A 19,324-nucleotide genomic window follows, 5' to 3' on the forward strand; every position below is an offset into this window, starting at 1 on the left:
AAGTGACTTACCTTCACCCACTTCCCGCAGCTTCCTGATGTTATGAGGTGAATATTTCTGCCTTCCCCCAAAATTTGTATGGTGAGGCCCTAGCCCCTGGTGTGGAGGCATGTGGAGATGGGGCCTTTGGAAGGTGGTCGGGTTACGTTGTGTCATGAGGGTGAGACCCTCACCAAGGTTTCCCCTTGTAAGAAGAGGAAGAGAGAGAGATTTTCCTCTCCATACACAGGCACCAAGGAAAGGACACATGAGCACACCCAGAAAGTGCTGTCTACAAGCTCAGGACACCAGGAGTGTAATCTACCAGCGCCTTGATCTTGGACTTCCAGCTTCTGGAACTGTTGGAATCAAATGTCTGTTGGTTAAGCCTCGCAGGCAGCGGTATTTGGGTGTAGCAGCCCAAGCCAAGACAGCTGATCCCTCCTTACTGTGAATCTCTAGGGCACTGGGTCTCACCAAGAGGCATTTCCCCCCGGGGGATGGTAGGCAGTTAGGGATACAATTTTCCTCATCACACTTGGTGTGGGTGGTGAATTGGCTTCTGACATGTAGTGTGTAGAGACCAGGGGTGCTTCAAACCACCCCACAGTGTTCAGGACAAACGCCCACAGTGAAGCAAGGTCCAAACCCCCAAATATCAGGAGTGCTGAAGCTGAGGAAACCTGCTCCAGACCCGGCGCAGGCATCTCCTAAGAAGCCCCGGGAACCTGACAAATCCCATCTCCCCATGCACAACCGCTTTATTCTTTCCTATCTTTTTCTGACAATTCTGAAAATCCTCACTTCTAGGAAACCCACTAAAGCACTACCCTTGGTGGCCAATGAAATTAGCTGGAAACAGCAGATGTGACCCCCCCACACACAAGTGTTCCCACTGTGTCCTCTCATCATGTTCAAGCCACCTCCCTCTCCCTGTCCTCCCCCAGGGAGTGATGCTGGGTGGCTCGGTTCCAGCAGCTCAAGTGTGTCTGATGTGCGTCCATGGCCATGGCGCAGATGCCTGCACCATGAGAGAATGGTCCAGAAACACTTCTGAGGCCAGCTCTCTCCAAGGTATTTCTCTCTCCACTCAGCTGTCCGGTTTCCCAGACAACCAAATTCATTACTGAAAAATGTATGCATGCAAGACTTTATAGTGAAAATAAAATAGCATAACATTAAACTTAGAGCTGACCAGCATTAGAGATCATTCAAGTCTCTGGAAACAGTAACCTCCACTACGGGAGTACAGTTCATGCTTCAGTTTGATACCGCCCCGGGATGCTATTTGCAGCAGCTGGGTCTGAGCAGGGCTCTGGTGTGCTTGTTCATAGCCCCTTTGTAGACATAGAGTTTGGCCGAGGCATCATTGAATGCAATGTTTGTGGAATGCCTACCTTGACCCAGGCCAGTCCTAGGTACTAGGAGCTCGGGTGACAGCACCAGTACCTCTTGCTTCCAGGAGGTCACTGGGTGAGCAGACCCTCTTGTGCACATTGTTAGAGAGAGGCCTGGATTGATGGTGGGGGCAGGGTGACTAAAGCAGCCTCAGAGGAGGGGATTTAGGACTGCCCTCCTGAATGCTGTGAACCCTGAGCTGAGCCTAGAGAAGTCAGCGTGAACCAGACAAAGGAGAGAACAGCCCAGGAAACAAGAACAATAGAAGGTAAACCCCAGTGCCCGCACTCCTGTGCAGGGAGCTGGTGCCCTTTGCTCTCTCTTTTTTGTTAATAACTAACTGCCCACTCTAAGCAGGGCTCAGGGTGAGAAGAGAGAGACTCCTGAGACCTGCAGGGCCCTGTTCACCAGCCCCAAGAGCCTGTGTTTTATCTGGTAACTGATGGGGGGCAGGGGGCATGGATGTGGTCAGCAGAAGAATGACACACACAGGTACATGATCCCAGTTTAAATGTACAAGGATAAAAATGTAACTGATTTGCAGCTGTGAAGGCATCTTCAGATGTATATTGTTACTGAATGAGGACTAGGATCAGAGCTGATGCCCTAACATGGTCTGGAAATAGGATTCTTCTGTGGTGTCACAGGAAAAGAATTTCAGGGACACGCACACAGGTGGATTTTAAGCGATAGTGGCAAGATTTATTAGAGTGAGAGTTAGCGCACCCTCCTTGGAGAGGCAGAGCAGGCAGGCTACAGTAGCGGCTGTGTGAAAGGAAGTGACAGGGGCTACAGCGGGGTCCTCTGTTGCTGCTCACTGCTCCCTGGTTGCAAGTCTCGTGGGGGAGCCTTAGGGTCTAGGAGAAAAGAAGGCAAAAAGTGTGTGCTGAGAGAAGGGCATGGCATGCTCCAAGGACAGGACGCACTGGGTTCTTTGTCTAACTTTCATTCATTTCCTTGGATTCGGAGAAAGACCGGGCTTTCTTTCAAACTATCCACTCTCCTGGCATTTCCTGGGCTGTACCTGTGCCCTCCCCCATCCAACCCCTTTCCTGGATCTTCCAGGGTTTTGTGCCCCTATCCTGTCCAATCGTTCCCTCAGACTTTCCCAGGCTAGTCCCCTCCTCCACTTTGGTCAGCATCTTGGCTTCTATTACACGTGCACTCAGTGGAAGGAATCCCCCCTCGCTGTTTTCTCCTTCCCCTGTTCATCTGGCAGAACAACTGCTTTCTGGGGCGACTGAAAAGTGTCTTTCCTGCCGACTCAGATGCCAGGAGTGACTGTGACGCTTCCTTTCCTGGTTAGTCTGGCTTAATCAGACGGCCGGTTCCCTTGGCTCTCTCCTTGTTGGTAATAGCTGACTGCCCACTCTAACAATGCTGTAGAATCAGGCAGTGAACCACATGGATGTTTCTGCTTGTATTGACTTCCCAGTGAATGCAGTCAAGTATGTATGCATGTTTTCCATACCCTCCATACCCCTAAACAGACGTGTGTCTTGTCCCTCCCTCCATTAGACAAACCCTTGGTGGGTAATCGCTTGCCTTGTCGTAAACCCAGAGCTCAGCACGATGCCTTTCACGTGGAAAAACAAACAAATAAAAAACCCACATATTTTGTTGTTGCTGTTGGTGGTCGAGGATGTGCAAGGTCCCTTACTTTCTATATTCTTCAGAACCAATGTCCCAGATCCCTGGTTGTGACATCGTCCTGCTGGTCCAGGGAGGGTGTGTTCTGACCATTTCCCCTGCTTCTCTGGAAGAAGCAGAGTGCCGTAGGCAGGTCATCTTTCATTTCCAAGGCAGGGACCCCATACCTCACGCACGCACCCACTTCCCTGAGACAGCCGCACCTTCTCCACAGGGCCATCAGCACCAGCAACACCTGTGTCATGAACTCTCCTGAAATTTCCAAGGCAAGTCAGTTGACAGGAGCACCTTACAACAGAATTTTAAACTTTAATTCACCTTCCCAGTAATGTTGTCCCCCTTAAACCACTGGGGCTTCCTGCTGCTGGTTGGGGCTTTCTGGAGAGACTGGCCTCGAGCTGGCCTGGTGTGCGTCAGTGCGGGTTTGTGCTCAGCGGACTCCGGGGAACGCAGAGGGACTTGTTTTTAACAGCCCAGGACAAGGCGGAATCTACTGGTGATGCTGTGGCCTGAAAACCATCACTTTTACCGAAGTAATGTTTGCTTTTGCTTAATTTGTTTTAAACACTAATCTTACATTTTAGAGACCTAGAAAGTAGGGATGTCATTCAAGGAGACTTCTAAATGTGCTAAAAATGGAATGACAATTAATATGGAATTATATAGGACTGATGATATATGCATATCTGTCAAAGAAAGGAAAAGTTAACTCACTATCATTTTGTGGTCTCCTCTCCAAAGTAGCTGCACTAAGCATGGACCCAAACCCGAATGCTGCGGTGTGTTTATTTACTAGGGTGGCAGTAACAAAGTACCGCCCACCAGACAGATGAAACACCAGGTGTTTATTGTCTCACGGGCCTGGCGGCTAGAAGGTGCCGACAGGGTTGGTCCCTTCTGACGGCTGTGAGGGGGAATGTGTCCCAGTCTCTCCCCCGGCTTCTGGGGGTTCGCTGGCCATCTTTGCCATTTCTCAGCTTACCGAAGCACTACCCTGCTTGCCCCCTTCATCCTCACACGGTGCTCTCCTTGTGTGTGTGTGTGTCCACGTCCAGATTTCTCCCTTTCACCAAGACACCAGTCATGTTGAATTTGAGACCTACTGTGCTCCAATATGACCCCACCTTAACTTAATGGCATCTGCAATGAACACATTTCCAGATGAGGCCACGTTCTGACGTTATGGGACCTAGGACTTCAACATAGAGGGAGACTGGGTTGGAGACCCAATCCCACCTATTAAACAGCAACACCTCCATTGTTATCCCATTTCACCCCGAGCAGTCCCATGAACTGTAAGTAAGCAGCCACTCTGCCCTTTACCACATGGTGAGGGTTAGCCACTGAAGCTTTATGGCTACAACCAGCAAGGACGACACTCCTGCATCTCTAACTACACAGGAAGGAAAGGAAAGAGGATAGAAAGGGTAAAGGAACACACTTTAAGAAAAATCATTGGCAGGGAGAAGGGAAGACAGGTATGGTGAGCCTCATGGTGGCCCCACAGAACACATGTCAACATTACAGTCCCTGGAATGTGCGCATGTGGCCTCATTTGGGAAAAGGGTCTTTGCAGAGGTAATTAAGGATCTTGTAGCCCAAACATTCTGGATTGCCCAGATGGGTCCTAAATCCAATGACAAAGGTCCTTCCAGGAGACAAAAGACGAGATGCCACAGGTATGCAGAGGAGAAAGGCCATGTACAGATAGAGGCAGACTCGGAGGGACACAGCCACAAGTCAGTAAATGCCAGAAGCCAACAGAAGCCAACAAAGCAGCTTCTCTCTTAGAGCCTTCAGAACGAGCACAGCCCTGCCAAACCTGAAGTTCAAACTGCCCTCGAGAACTGTGAAAAAATAAATTTCTAATTTTTAAAGCCACCCAGTTTGTGGAAATTTCCACAGCAGTCACAGGAAACTGATACAAAAGGAAAGAAAGAAGCAGCATTTGCAGAGACCCTGAGTGTCATGGAGGATGGCTTGGCGGGGCGGGGGGCGGCACCACCCTGGAGTCCTGATTGCGTCTCCAGCTCCGCCCTGGCCCAACTTCCTTGAAGACAAGTAAAGCCACCAGATGATCCTGTGCCCTTTCCCAAGCCCTGGTTTCTCCTCCTTGAACACAGCTCTCCAGTCCTTGCCCACACCTCTCAGTTTCTGTACTTGACCTTTGCAGTTTGTCACTGGAAGGAAAGTCGCTGCTGGAGACCTCTGTGTAGCTAATGGAATCATGTCAGGCCAAACAAACACCACTGAGGCTTCATGCTGTCAAATAGGCTAACAGCCTAAACATTCTTGGAAGCGTACTCGAAGATTCTGTGAACTTTGAAAGTAAGGTAGCAGAGATACCTCGTACTGGGCTATGAGGTGTATGTAGAAAGCATTCCTCAAACATGCAGGCTCCTGATTGTTTTTGTCTGATGCTGAGTTTGGATCAGCATGGCTTGGGTCATTCTGGCTTGGTGTGACGGTGCTGACCATAAGCATAGCCTAATAATAACCAAGTTGTTAGTAGGCCAGTGCAGAGGCTTTTGGGTGATCCTCTTAAATTCTAGTGAGCCCGCCTCAACAGAGAACCAGGACAGAGCCTGGAGTGCATGTGTGGTGTTTCCATTTCAAAAGCTGACACTGCTAAGAAGTCATCCTTACCCAGGGAATGGACATCCCATCACCAAACCCCACTGCGGTGAGAGCAGATGGCCAGGACAATCGGGTTCCTGCAGGGCAGAGGCTGCTGTCACTTCTGTACACCCTGGAAGACCATGCAGGGCTGATGCCAACTCGCAGGGTTACTACTCTCAGACCAGCGTGGGTGAGGGCCCCTCCCTGCCTGGGCTCCATAGTGCCCCTGGTGAACAGATACTTAAAGTCCTCAAAAACTGGGACTGTTGAGATAGATAAGAAACCTCAAACACCAGCCACTTTGTGGGGATTTAGGGCACCTGATCTACAGAAACTCTGTGTCTATATTTTCCTGCTGTTTAAAGTCATTCATGCAGTCTCATCCACTTACTGTATCTCCCTCCTCTGCTACAAGTAAAATCTCACTATGATAAAGAAATGGCCAAAGGCCTGTCATCTAGCTTGCTTTCTTTCTCACATTCTGCCGTGCTGAGTGCAGCTTGTATTAAACACACCATCAGTTGGGCTCAGAGCTAATGTTTCCTCATGTTCATTGAGTGGGATCAGCAGAAATAAATTTTGGTCTGTTTTTAGTCTTCTGGACTCATTTTTTTTGTTTGTGCTTTTATGTCTACATGGTCTTTTATTCTTTATCTTAGTGCCTTGCCTTGCTTTTATTCATCACCTTAGGAATAGTTCATACACAGTCACGGGTCGCAGAATGCCATCGGCAGTCCCACAAGACTAAGGGAGCTGAACATTCCTGTCACCTGGTGACACAGTCTTCTCGTGCTTGTGGGGGTGCTGACGTGAACACCCCTATTTCACTGCCAGTCATAGAAGGACACTGTATTTATAACAGTTATTGATTTTTTTAGTATATCACAGAAACAGTCCCCCAAATTTTAAACTCATCAAAGTGTAAACCCTATAAGTTTTAGTTTTACAGCATACACCTATAATACAAATTTAAATTAGAATTAGAATTGCCTAGTGAAGAACAATGCTTGGCGTGGCTGGGACACACTGGGAAGAATCAATCTGGGAAACAAAATTTCATACAATGAACTTTTTCCGTTTGAGAACGTACATGGGAATTCTTTCGTAAGCAGCTCACTGATTAACAAGGAAGATAGAATAGCGGGTGAACACCTATGTATCCGTCTGTGAGGTTTGTCTCTCTGGTTTCTGAAGTCCACTGTGAGCAAAGTGTGGGAGTGGGGGTGAGAGGTCAGAAGGACAGATGCATTTAGGAGTACAGTGTATTTAGGGCAAATACTGCTCCTGTCAGTCAGTGGTGAAAATATACTCCCACATACTCGGAACCCCAGTTCTCCAGGGTAGGAATGGGTGTCATGCGCAGAAAGATTTCTCTATTCAGGTAAATTTGGGAAACTCTAGGTTAAACTAAGTTCACTGAGTGGCTTGATTTTGTCTAACTGCAAGTCTGCTAACAGACTTGACTTTGCTGTTAATACATTGTAAATCTCGGAGTTGGGTGTCAAGGGTACCATTTCCCACACTTAGGATACAGTGATACCCTTGTTAGAATACTGCATCCTGTAGAATAAGTATCCCAAGTACCCCTCGCTGTTGTAGAGGTGGGTAACAATAGCAGCAGGATAACGTGGAAGCAATTCTCATCAAAGGGCTATTATTGCATCTTCTTACATTGTGTAGTCAAGGAAACCATATAAATTGCTTATTGATTTATCAGTAAACCTAAGGTTATCAGATATCATCCTGTCCTCAATTTATATTATTGTTGAAAAAATAAATTATATACCGAAGCTAACTAGAAATAACTCCATTGAGTGTCTACAGAATGACTGAAAAAAAATGACTTACAGGGTAGGCATCATATACATGGTAAAGATTACACCTGCAGAAAAAGCTCTGAGGAGCAGGGGAAGGGGGCTGAGTTGGAGAGAGGAATTTCTGGCCAGGAGATTCACAGAAATGCACCAAAGCCAGGAAACCAGGTAGCCCTGCGACCTTACACACCTTATTTAACCTCTTTGGGCTGCATCTGTCTGCTACGTAGATCAGAAGTTGTACCTGCCCTTTTTATACCCCTGGGTAGAGCCGAAGCAGCAACTAACACAGAACATGTGACTTTTCTTAAAAACATTAAACCACCCTGAAATGTAATCTGTGAGTAGTTACATGTGAAGAAAACCTATAGCTGATTCCCTCTCTCTGTGCCCTTCACTGAGACTACCTTATGTTTCGAGGGAGAGGTGGATCAGCGTGAGAAGCGAGAATGAGGGAATGCAGTGTTCTCGGTCATCGATAGGCTACTTGCATTGCCTAATGCATTCACGTTATCCCAGCAGCCAGAGGACTCACTTCAGGTTCTGTGCCCAAAGCAGACTTTTCCTACAGAGATACGGGTCTCACCGAGTCTAGAGACACTGTTGCCTCCTGTAACTTTTGTCCTAGGAGAGTTCCCGGGTCTTTGTTAGATAGCAATCTTGACCTAAAAATAACAAACCTTCTAGGTGTCTCCCCTGAAGCTAGAATCAATGTTTAAATTTCCACCCTTACTTCCTTTCTGCTAAAATTAGGCAAATGAATTGAGATAATTTTTTTACTATCTTGCTTCATATTTAATCAAATTATTTAAATCATTTAAAACTGTATCATATCAGCTACGTACCTCATTTTCAATATTTCTTAAAAATCAATTTATCTTTATATCAAGAAGGTGTTCCAGTGAACCTTTTAATTAACTGCCATTTTTATTTTAAGACTGATTCTTATACAAATCAAATATGCTTATTTTAGTCACCTTCTTGTCTGCATTTCTGTTCATTACCTTAGTTCTTAACACTTCAACAATGTGAGAGTTTCTCAGAATCTAATTCTGTGAAATCCTCTGGACAAAGTCTCAAGGTTCAAAAATATACAGTTCCTTTTGCCTGCCAAGCAGATGGAATAGGTTATGTGTTTGGAGGTAATAACTCTAGGAAGAATTGCCTACCGCATATTGTAAACCCATAAGATTCTGCTTCACATGATTCCTCCTACCTGGAGGGTTGAGTTACTGCCTGAGACATTGTCTCAGACCAACTGCTTCCCAATTCTTGCATGTGAAGTAGGTTCCTCTGTGTGGTATAAGACTGTATGTGGTTTTAAGAAAATCACAGTTAATAGGGAAAATGCATAAGGCACTCTAGTGTTTCTTCTAGAACTTGTTTAGCCTCTGCAGGCAGCAGCCACCGATGCCTGGGCTCCAGCCATCCTGTCTTAGTCTGCCCTTTATTTCCTCTTTTTTTCTCTATTTAGATAAATCTTTAGTCAATTAAAGCCAATGGCCGATATATTAGGGAAGGTTCATTGCTTAAAAAAATCAGTGCATCTCTTAAATATTTATTCTACTCCAGCAAGAGCCAAGGGATGTGGAGATGAACAGGTCCCTCCTGAGAACAAGGGACAGGCATGCCTAGACCAGAGGGCTGGTGTCACCGCAACCATTTCCAGTCTGCAAGGAGGAAATGAAGACAGAAGCATCCAGAGCAAGGGACAGTTACCTTACACATTGTCGCAAGGGACACATACTTAGGAAATCGACACACAGTTTTTTTCATAAGATAATCACACCATCCAGTATTGCAAATGTCCGAGATAAAGTCGACTGGGGAGTCAGAAACTGCTAGGGAATGACTCAGAGATTCATTCTGGGACTAAGGCTAAAAGGGGATCCTGTGTCTCTTTTTTCTTTCTCTGATTTGCTTCCCTGGGCTAATCTTTTGTTGTTCCCCAGACTCCAGGCTGTGACTGGCCCATGATATGTACACAGTCACGGTGGAGGCAGAACAAGGTACCAGCTTTTCTCCATGGCTGCTCTCAATGCTGAAGCCCTGCCCCTGAGACGCAGATTTAACCACAGACGTTTGTGTGGCCGTTAGTTATGTGTGACTATAAACTTGATGGTGTTGCCCTATTTGACCAGCTGTGCAGACACAGGTATAGCAAGCAGTATAGATTCATTCACCAAGACCTGTTTGCATGGTTATCAGAACTAAAGCTATGTGATCATAAATCTTGACGGTTAACTTCTGTTTTCTTGATATAGTTCCTAGGATTGTAATTTCCGCCCCTTCATTTGGCAGAACTATTTGGTTCCCTTTCATTTCATCTACTGGGATCAGCAACCCAAGAAACCCAAATTTGTTGGTCACTTTGCCAGGCTTCTCCTCCATTACCTGTAATTCAGGGATTATTCCATCCCTCTCAGCTCCCACTTCTCCATGTTACTGGCCATGCTACCTGTAGGGCTGGGATTCCTTGAGCCACACCACACTGTCCCAGGCGGTGTCCTGGGAGGATGTTACAGCATCACCTCCACATGGGACAAGCACTGCTGTTTCAATGGGGTTGTCACACCTAATTAAATTATATTTCCTTTAAATGTGGCATGTATGCATGGATAAAGACTTGGTATTTTTGTTGTTCTTTTAGAAAGGAAGACAGATTCGAGTTCGGTTCATGAAAATCTATGGTCAAAGAAAGTAAGCATTTTAGTCAAGGCATTTTTTATATTATTTAACTGTTCTTTTAAGTGTATGGACCAGATCAATTAACATTTGTTGTTATACTTACAGAATTACTATTACTGACCTTTCCTGATAATCTGTCATCTTATCTATTTTAAGAACTTTCAGAAGATTTCCTTGTTATGGATTATGAAGGATTAATTAGAACAAGGATTCCATGTAAAAAGTGTTTTATTCTAATTTTTATAACATAACCTATTAAATTAAGCATTAAAGATAGGAATAGAAGGAACACGATTTCTATAACATGCCCAATTCAAAATAAAAGGTCAGCCGCGATTAAATTTGTTTAATTTAATCCAGGTAAATTAATCCTTGTTCTGTTAAGTTTGAATTAGTTAGCAGTCCAGTTTCTGAAAGTGAATGAGTTCTGGAAATGCGGATTCCACCCCTTGGTCCCCCGAGATGTTCACCTGGTGATGCTCTCAACCTTACAGAGGCGCCTGGAACTAATAACCTATTTTCTATAGTATCGAGTGTTGAGTGCCTTTAAGGTTCTTTAATTGGACTATTTTGATGTTTCTTCCAACAGACCCTATTCCTGATTCATGGCTCCAGCCGGGGTCTGGTGATGAACCTGAGAGAACATTAGAACCACCTGTTGATGATAAGGCTGAAAATCTCTGAGTACTTACTCACCCCAACCAACAATAGCAAAACTGAGACACGTTAAACTTTCATAAGGAGTTAGTCAGTGACTGCCGTGACAGGAAGCGCATATTCTAGACAATGAGGGCCCTGAAAAACCTCGAAGACTTTTTCATTTACTGCAGAAAGAGTATATTAGGATTGCCACCAAGTAAAAAGGCTCTTTTCCTTTAAAAACTTGACCATTATCATGCCATTCTTTAACATGAAAGGGAGCGCGCCTCTAAGCAACTGAAAGATTCGTAACTGCCGACAGATAATCATTAACTTGTCATAATTAAGTGGAGGCTGAACTTTTCTTTTTCATTTGCCAGGCCTTTTCATATTGGAAGCTTGATAAACAGGACAGCTCTCACAATGGTATTAAACCCAATAAAAACCTGCAGAACGCCAAGCATACCTAATTAGTCCTGGCATCCTTACTTCATAACATGAAGAAGAAAACTCTTTGATGTTACCTAACAGCACTCTGGGACCCCCCCAAACACAGTTCAGAAGTAAAAGATACTTTTAAAAGTTTTAATAGTTTGACTATGGAGTATAGATTTGAGGAAGGCAATTTCAAAAAGAGTTATTAGGGGACACTAAATATAAGTCCTTCATGCCTAAAGACAAAATACAAGTGCCGCTATGCTCAGAGCTTTCCTAAGGAAGCAAGCAGTGAAGCTTTTTCAATCACCAAACAATGCCTTCACCTCTTGAATGCTTCTCCTCTTTGGTCTGTAAGCCAGACAAGCCAGTTTTAAAATATAGATTTTTTTGTATGTTTCCTCCCCTTTCATGATAAACTGTCTGCTTATATTCGATGTCCTAAAGGTACACAGTGGCAGATTTTTATGACACATTAAGGTCCAAACATTTCCCAAAAGAGAAAAGGATGAGAAAAGGCGCTAGCCACATAAAAGAGAAGCGATGCGGATGGAGCATTGTAAAGACTAACGATCTTCCTTTGCCAAAGGCGGCAAAGGCTCTTTTCACATTTACCTGGGGACTCACAATCACAGGAACCCAGTGCCTGACTTTCACAGCTTCAACCACAGATCAAAGCAAATCCAGGCTGGGGAGAGGACCCTGAGAAGCTGGTGGGTGGGAAACATCAGGAATCTGCCCCCCCATCCCCCCACCAGCCAGCAATCACAGTGGTAGAAACTGGCTGATGTAACCCTTCTGGAATGCTGGAGTTTAATGAAGGGGGAACCTTGGACAGTAAATTATGGTTAATTTGGGTCGCTTTAAATTCTTAGCATAGCAGCAGCCCCCCACCCCTCACCCCCAGCCCCTTGACAGGCAGCTGTGCATGCGTTCATGGAGCAACTTGCATGCAGACTGTGGGAGCCACAGTGGGCAATACAGTATGGATTCTGTCCTTCAAATATCGATCTGCGTTCTGATTGCTGCTCCTGTTCATGGAGATGCAGGCAGAGGCAGCCACTGTTGCAGGTCCCTCTCCCTGTAGCTGAAGTGACCTTCAGGGACTGAAAGAGTTGGTGTCCTGTTTTTCCCCTTCATTTTTTGCGTTTTGGGGGGGCAGGGACGGTTTGGGGGAGCCAGACATTGAAGATTAGGATGTATAAAAGGAAATGCACTTGGGGAAATTAGAAAGTCACTGTGCATGCCCACAGAAAAGCACAGATTCAGAAAAGACCCAACACGTCTTCAAGTGTACACCTCAGGCTGATCATCAGCACGGACACATCATATAACAGTAAAAAACAAACATGCAAACAAAAAACACAAACCAGCAGAAGGGGAAAGAATCTGATTTCCAGGGTTCCTGCATCGCTAGATTCCAATGCCCAGGTAACAACAACAACAAACCACAAGGCACACACAAAAACTGGGAAGTATGACCCATTCAAAGGAAAAAATAAACCGACAAAACTTATCTCTGAGAAAGGCCAAGGGGCAGACTACTAGACAAAGACTTTAGAACAATTATCTTACAGATGCTGACGGAATCAAAGAGAATTATGTGGAGAAGATCAAGCAAACAATACATAAAATAAAATGGCAATATTCTGAAAGAGATAGAAAGCCTAAAAGGAAATAAAAAAGAAATTCTAGAACTAAAAATTACCATAATTGACATGAAAAAAACTCAACAAAGGGATTCAAAGGAAGGTCTGAGCAGGCAGAAGAATCAGTGACCTTGAAAACAAGACAATTGAAATGGTCAGGTCCAAGGAGGAGAAAGGAAAGGACTGAGCAAGAGTGAGCAGAGCCAAGGGCTCCTCTGTGAGTCACCCTTCGGGGAAGCAGCGTGCACACAGTGAAAGTGGTGGAAAGAGAAGAGAGAAGGAGCCAGAGAGACTATCTGAAGTAACAATGTCTGAAAACTTCCCAAATTTGATGAGAAACACGAATAAAAACATCCAAAAAGCTTAACAAACTCCAAAGATGGTAAACCAAAGAGAGCCACCATGACACAGGTAATCACTGAAGACAAACACAGTAGATCTTGAAAAGAGCAAAAGAGAAGTGACTCATCACAAGCAAGGGATCCTCCGATTATAAGCAGATTTCTCATCAGAAACTCTGGAGGCCAGAAGGCCTTGGGCTTTATTTGCAAAGTGCTCAACTGTAACCAAGAATCTTCTGTTTGGCCAAATGGTCCTTCAGAAGTGGGTAAACAATGAAGACATTCCTAAGTAAACAAAGGCTGAGGGAGTTTGTCATCACTAGACGTGGCCTGCAGGTAGAGGGAATTCCACAGTTTGAAATAAAGGACAGTAACTAGAAGCCATATAACGAAATATTTCTCTCGGTAAAAGTAAATGCATGGATAATTGTAAAAGCTAGTATTATTGTCAGAACAGTCTGCAACTCCACTTTTTGTTTTCACCATGATATTAGTTAGACAGTAATGCATTTTTTTAAAGTATTAGTCTAAAAGCTAGTATTATTGTAACTTTGGTTGGTAACTCCACATTTTGTTTTCTACATAATTTAAGAGACTGATGCATAGAAAATGATTATTGCATGTTTTCATACACACAACAAAGATGTAATTTTGTGAAATCCATAATTGAAAGGGGTAGGGATGGAGCTATAATGAGCAGAGTTTTGTATGTGACTGAAGTTTAATTGGGATACATTTAAATTGAGAGCTATAACTTTAGGATATTAAATGTAATCCCTATGGTAACCACAAAGAAAATAGTTATAGAATACACACCAAAGGAAATGAATAGGGAATTAAAATATTTCACTAAAAGAAACAAACACAAAAGAGACAGTAATGCAGGAAATCAGGGGCAAAAAAATACAAAGTGTTTAGAAAACAAATAGCAAAATAACACGGGTAAGTCCTTCCTTATCAATAATTATCTTAAGTATAAATAGATTATATTTATTTCAATGAGTTTTTTTCTGTTTCATTTTGTTTTCTGTTTCTTTATTTTCTTTATATTCCACATATAAGTTAAACCATACAGGACTTATCTTTACCCATAATAACACCCTCTGGGTCTATCCATGCTGTCACAAGTGGCAAGATTTCATTCTTTATCATCGTTAAGTGATGTTCCATATCTTCTTTATCCATTCCTCTGTCAATGGACTCCTGGGTTGCTTTCATGTCTTGGCTGTTATTAAGTAATACTGCAATGAGAAAGAAAAAAGGAATAAGAGCTACAAACTTCCAGTTATAAAATAAATGTCATAGAATATAATGTACCACACAGGGAATGTAGTTAATGGTATTGTAGTATTGCAACTTTGTGTGGTGGCAGGTGGACTTATCATCATGACCACTTTCTAAGGTACATAAATGTTTAATCAGTTTGTTGACACCTTAAACTAATATAATATTGTAAGAATTAATTTTTTAAATATATGCAAATGGATTAAACTCTCTGATCAAAAGACAGAGATCAGCAGAATAGATTTCAAAAAAAAACATGCTTCCACTTTGTGCTACAAGAGACTCCTTTGTATGAAGGGACATTTGTATACCCACGTTTATAGTAGTGTTTCAATAGCTAAAATGAGGAAGCAATTCCAGTGTCCACAACAGAAGAATGGATAAGCAAAATGTGGTATATACACATGATGGAATATTAGACTTGAAAAGGGAAATTCTGATACGTTTCAATAGGGATAAAGCTTGAGGATGTTACGTTAAATGATCAGTCACATAAGGACATATACTGTATGATTCCACTTGCATGAGGTACTTTGCATAGTTAGAACCACAGAGATAGAAAGTTGAGTGTTGGCTGTTAGGGGATGGGGCGGGGAGCTAAAGTTTAAGCAGTCCAGCGTTTTGGTTTGGCAAGATGAAGAGTTTTGGAGCTGTATAGCGGTGGTCACACAAAAGGAATTTAACATTGCTGAACTGTACACTCGACATGGATAAGATGGTAAATTTTCTGTTATGCATATTTGAACACAATAAAAATCTGAAGGAAAAAAAGGTAAACTTAGGGCATCTTGGCAAAAAATCACAGGCACGTTCTAGCAGCTCGAGCAACGGAAGAGCTAAGTAAAGAGCTGCCAGGACCTCAGAGACAGAGGAGCCGCAGTGTCCCTGACCCAGCGCTATGCATGGTCCAGCTGACATTTTTTTAATGTCTTTTTTCTAAAGTTGGTTTGAGAGACTGGAGTTTATAACAGTGCACCACAAAGACCAGCTGTACAGAGGACTCTATCAATGATCCAAAGAGATAATAATCGGTGTAGGAAGGGACCCAGGTGACTTGTCTGTTGTCTGCCACCTTACAGAGCACAGGTGGTTAGACCATAAAACCACTACTCAATATCGCGGCCACCACTGGGGAAGCTACGTGGTAGTGCACAAGTCAATACCGAAATAGACATAGAAACAAAGTCATAAGCAAACAACACGGAAGCAGACACAGTCAGCAAAAGCAAAGCTCTGTCACCCATCATGCAAGTCCTGCCAGCTCTTGTCTGTACCGGAGCTCGGCAAGGAGTGCCCGTGTTGAGCCCCAGTGTGTTAGGTCTCCTGGGTCTATCTGACACCTCCACGTGCTCAACAACTCCAAACAAAGAAGCATCCCGAAAGAAGTATCACAAAGAAGAAATTGCTCTTACTTGAAATGTATACACATGCAGGGAGGAAAGGCTGGCAAAAGTGCAAGGTCACTGTTCATCTATCACTGATGGAAACGGTAGGTGTTTTTTTACAGTTATAACATCTCCGGTAGTCCTCTCATGGCAGTGTTGCACACGTCAGAAATGAAGTCAGTAGAGATTAATAACTTAGAAGAAATGGTCCGAAGATTCATTGTTGTTGGGAACTTGAGCAAAACAGAGTGACCTGTCGGTCGGCGGTGGCGAGCTGTGTTTTCATTGTCTTCATCGCAGGGAGAACACGCCATTCCTGTGTGACGTGACTAGCTGACGGGGTAGCGGGAAGCACATTGATGCCTGATGAAGGCCGGGCCACACGGCTGCTTCACTTTCACGAATCCCTAATGGGCTGCTTTTCTCTCTGTTGGGGTTTTGCTGGGTGGTTCTTCCATAAGATGTTTGCTAATTGTGCATGTTTTTCTTTATGTGAAAAATTAAAATAGAAATCAAATTTGTTCATTTTATTATTAAACTTTAGAATTCACTCGCTTTTCACCAGCCATCTCATTGTCCCAGCTAGAAATTTCTCAAGCCTCTTTCTCTCCATTACCCCCAACTTTTCCCTGGACCCCAAACCTTGTTAGCTGAATCTTAGGAATCTTGGTCACAGGTGCTTTGTTGTCCCTGATCACCTCCCCCCCACCCCACCCCCATGGCCAACACTTTGTAGTTACAAGTCCGTGTTGTTTTCATCCTGAAATATTACAGTCACCTGCTCAGTGGTTTCAGCAGCATGAACCACTCTCTGACTTTTGGTCTGTGTCATATCATTTACTTATTTTTAAACTAAATTATATCCAGAAGAAGGGAAGGGTGGTCTTCAGTCTGCCCTGGGAGCTGGTGCCACTGCCTCTTTTGTGGGCCTCGAAAATTCGTTCTAAGACAGGAAGTTCCTCGGCCTCATGCCAGCCTCAACCACAGGGGGAGGCCCGTGCTCTTATCATCTCCCTGTATCCACACAGTGTTCCCGTGCGTTTCAAGGGCACTGCTGAGCTCTAGTGCCTTTAGTGGCCCTGGCCCCTGCCAAGCCTCCAGCTTCTCCTCCAGGCTGGCAAACAGATAGCTCCCTGGTGGTACAGCCACTCCCCTTCTTTGCCCAAGAACAATTTAATCTCCATCCCTTTCTCTGTTTGATACCAAAACAAACAAAAAAAATTGAATCACCTTGATGGTGTTAGGCTGTGAAAATTCAAGTTTGACTCACCTGCCTGGCAACTTTTTCTCATCCCCACTGTGACAAAGCAAGAGAATTGGTTCTAAAAGGTAATTAACTACTTTCACATCAGAAGAAGAAATCTCAGACCTCAAATGTCAGACCAAGGCCCTGCCTGAGCTATGGTGTTGGGAATGGGACAAGATTTTTTTATTAGGTAACAAGATTAGCTTTGGTACTCTTTCTGTGCTTTAGAAATGTAGGGGATAAAGTAAATATGGGGCATAGAACAACTGTAGGCGCAAGCTACCATGAGTTGTTCTGCATGTAATTACAGCTGACACTCAGAGAGCGAGCTTTATTGTCAAGAAAAAAACTGTTTCTTCCACCTTAATCTCATTATTCTGAAACCTGTCTTGGTGCACAAGAGTCTTCTTTGTAAGATACTTTGTGGTTCCCCTGATCTATAGAACAAATCCTAGATGTCTGCTTCTCAGTCCAAGCCTTCCATGGCAACCTGGTTTGATCTGATTTCTCTAAACTCCTGTCATGAGCGTGTCACTCAAGGTCACTTGTAGCTGTAATATGTTTCTTATTTTCTCTGCCCCCCCATAAGCCTCAAAGTTTCTAAACCCAAGAGAAAACTTAAAAGCTATTCTTGCTACCCAAATTTCACATGAAGATAGGATTCAAGTGTGAAAAGACAGCTTTTCTCAGCAACATAATCAAAAGCTAAAACAACTGTATGCCTGTAAAAGAATTAACAGGTTTTGCCCAGCAGTCTTCTGCCCTTTGGGAGAATTTTACTTGATTTGTTTCTCCACTTGGATGGTCAAAGTATAGATTAAAAGGTATCCTTCCAAATAAGCTAATAAATAAACTAAGTGAAAAATCTCTAATTGCCTAGTAAAATGCCAGTGACCTCTATTGGAAATAATAGAAATAAACTCATTCAAATGGGTTTCCTTGACAGGCTGTAGAAGATTGTATATGATGGTGGCTTCTGCTGTGTTCCATGCCATGGAGCACATGGAAAATGATGGTGTTCTTGCAGCGCACTGGGGGCTGTTCTGGGTGGAGGGGAGTGACTGTCCCTGCCACCTGAATGTGACTGGGACACCTTGTATCTCATTAAGTCCTCACCAGTTAGAAAGCCGAGAAGGATAACACCACATCTTCAGATTTATCTGCTGTCATTTAAAAATTGATGGTAACAACAAAAACTTTTAAATGCTGCAGCCAAATCCTCTTCTGGTCCTCATGTTTGCTTTCAACCTTGATGATGTCCAAGGTCCCAAAACCAGTCTTCCCTATGTCAGGAGTGTGAATGCCCCTGTATGCACAACAACTGAAGTAGTTTCCTATTCCTTCCTCCATCACATCCCTTATGAAGAAAAAGTAAAAAGAACCCATCCATCTTCTAGCTCCTATGAAACTCAGGTTTGTCTTCAGTGGCTTGTGGGGGTTAATGAACTGATAAAGTCACCAGCATGCTGAGCTCAGCGAAGTAAACTGTTAGCTCGAGTTGAGTATGATTTAACGATAAATAAAGCAACTTGCTCAGAGGACTGCCCATGTATGAAGGATCTCCTCCAAACTATTTTAAGTGCTGTCATTAGAAAATAAATATACTACATTTAAGCGTTTTCAGGCAAACCATCTTTGTCACACGTTTCTCAGCTATCATGAAGAGACTAAAGACACTTGCCTATTTCAGTAATTTAGACATCAGCATTTTTTTTGTTCAAGCTAAAATAAGCCACCTATACATAGATAGGATAAGAGCAGACACCCAAATTACAAGTGCCTATGTTTTATTTATTCCTTCATGAAATTAAGATATCATTGCCTCCTCCCGAGGGGCTCCCTTTCCTCTCCCCAGGCATTAAGCGCCAGAAAATTTAACAGCTCAAAGAGGCTATCCTTTGAGCTGTTATGCTCGGAGGGTAAGACATGCACGGAGGGTAAAACATTGCAAATCATTTTTAGGTGCTAGCTAAATATGGGTAATGGGGGATGAAAGACAAGGAAGGGATTTAACTTTGGACCTGCACCAGTTTCATTTGACAATTTCAAGAACAGCCAACTTTGCTACAGGCACTGGTTTGCTTAGTTCCAGGAGTAAGTTAATGGGACAGAATTGGAAGCTGCAGGTGGGATGCATTAATTGTCTTGCAGGGTTGTTGGTAATGCCTAAAGTGCTTTGTAAGCGACAAGTACTCCA

At 43.7% G+C, this 19,324-nt stretch overlaps 1 protein-coding gene across 5 annotated transcripts in view; it reads left to right on the plus strand.

The window, feature by feature from the left end:
- Positions 1 to 19,324, plus strand: part of CTNND2 (catenin delta 2) — an 828,740-nt gene that overhangs the window by 760,773 nt on the left and 48,643 nt on the right. The window lies entirely within an intron of this gene.

The sequence above is a fragment of the Phyllostomus discolor genome, chromosome 3 (assembly GCF_004126475.2).
Source record: "Phyllostomus discolor isolate MPI-MPIP mPhyDis1 chromosome 3, mPhyDis1.pri.v3, whole genome shotgun sequence".
NCBI classification, from domain to species: domain Eukaryota; kingdom Metazoa; phylum Chordata; class Mammalia; order Chiroptera; family Phyllostomidae; genus Phyllostomus; species Phyllostomus discolor.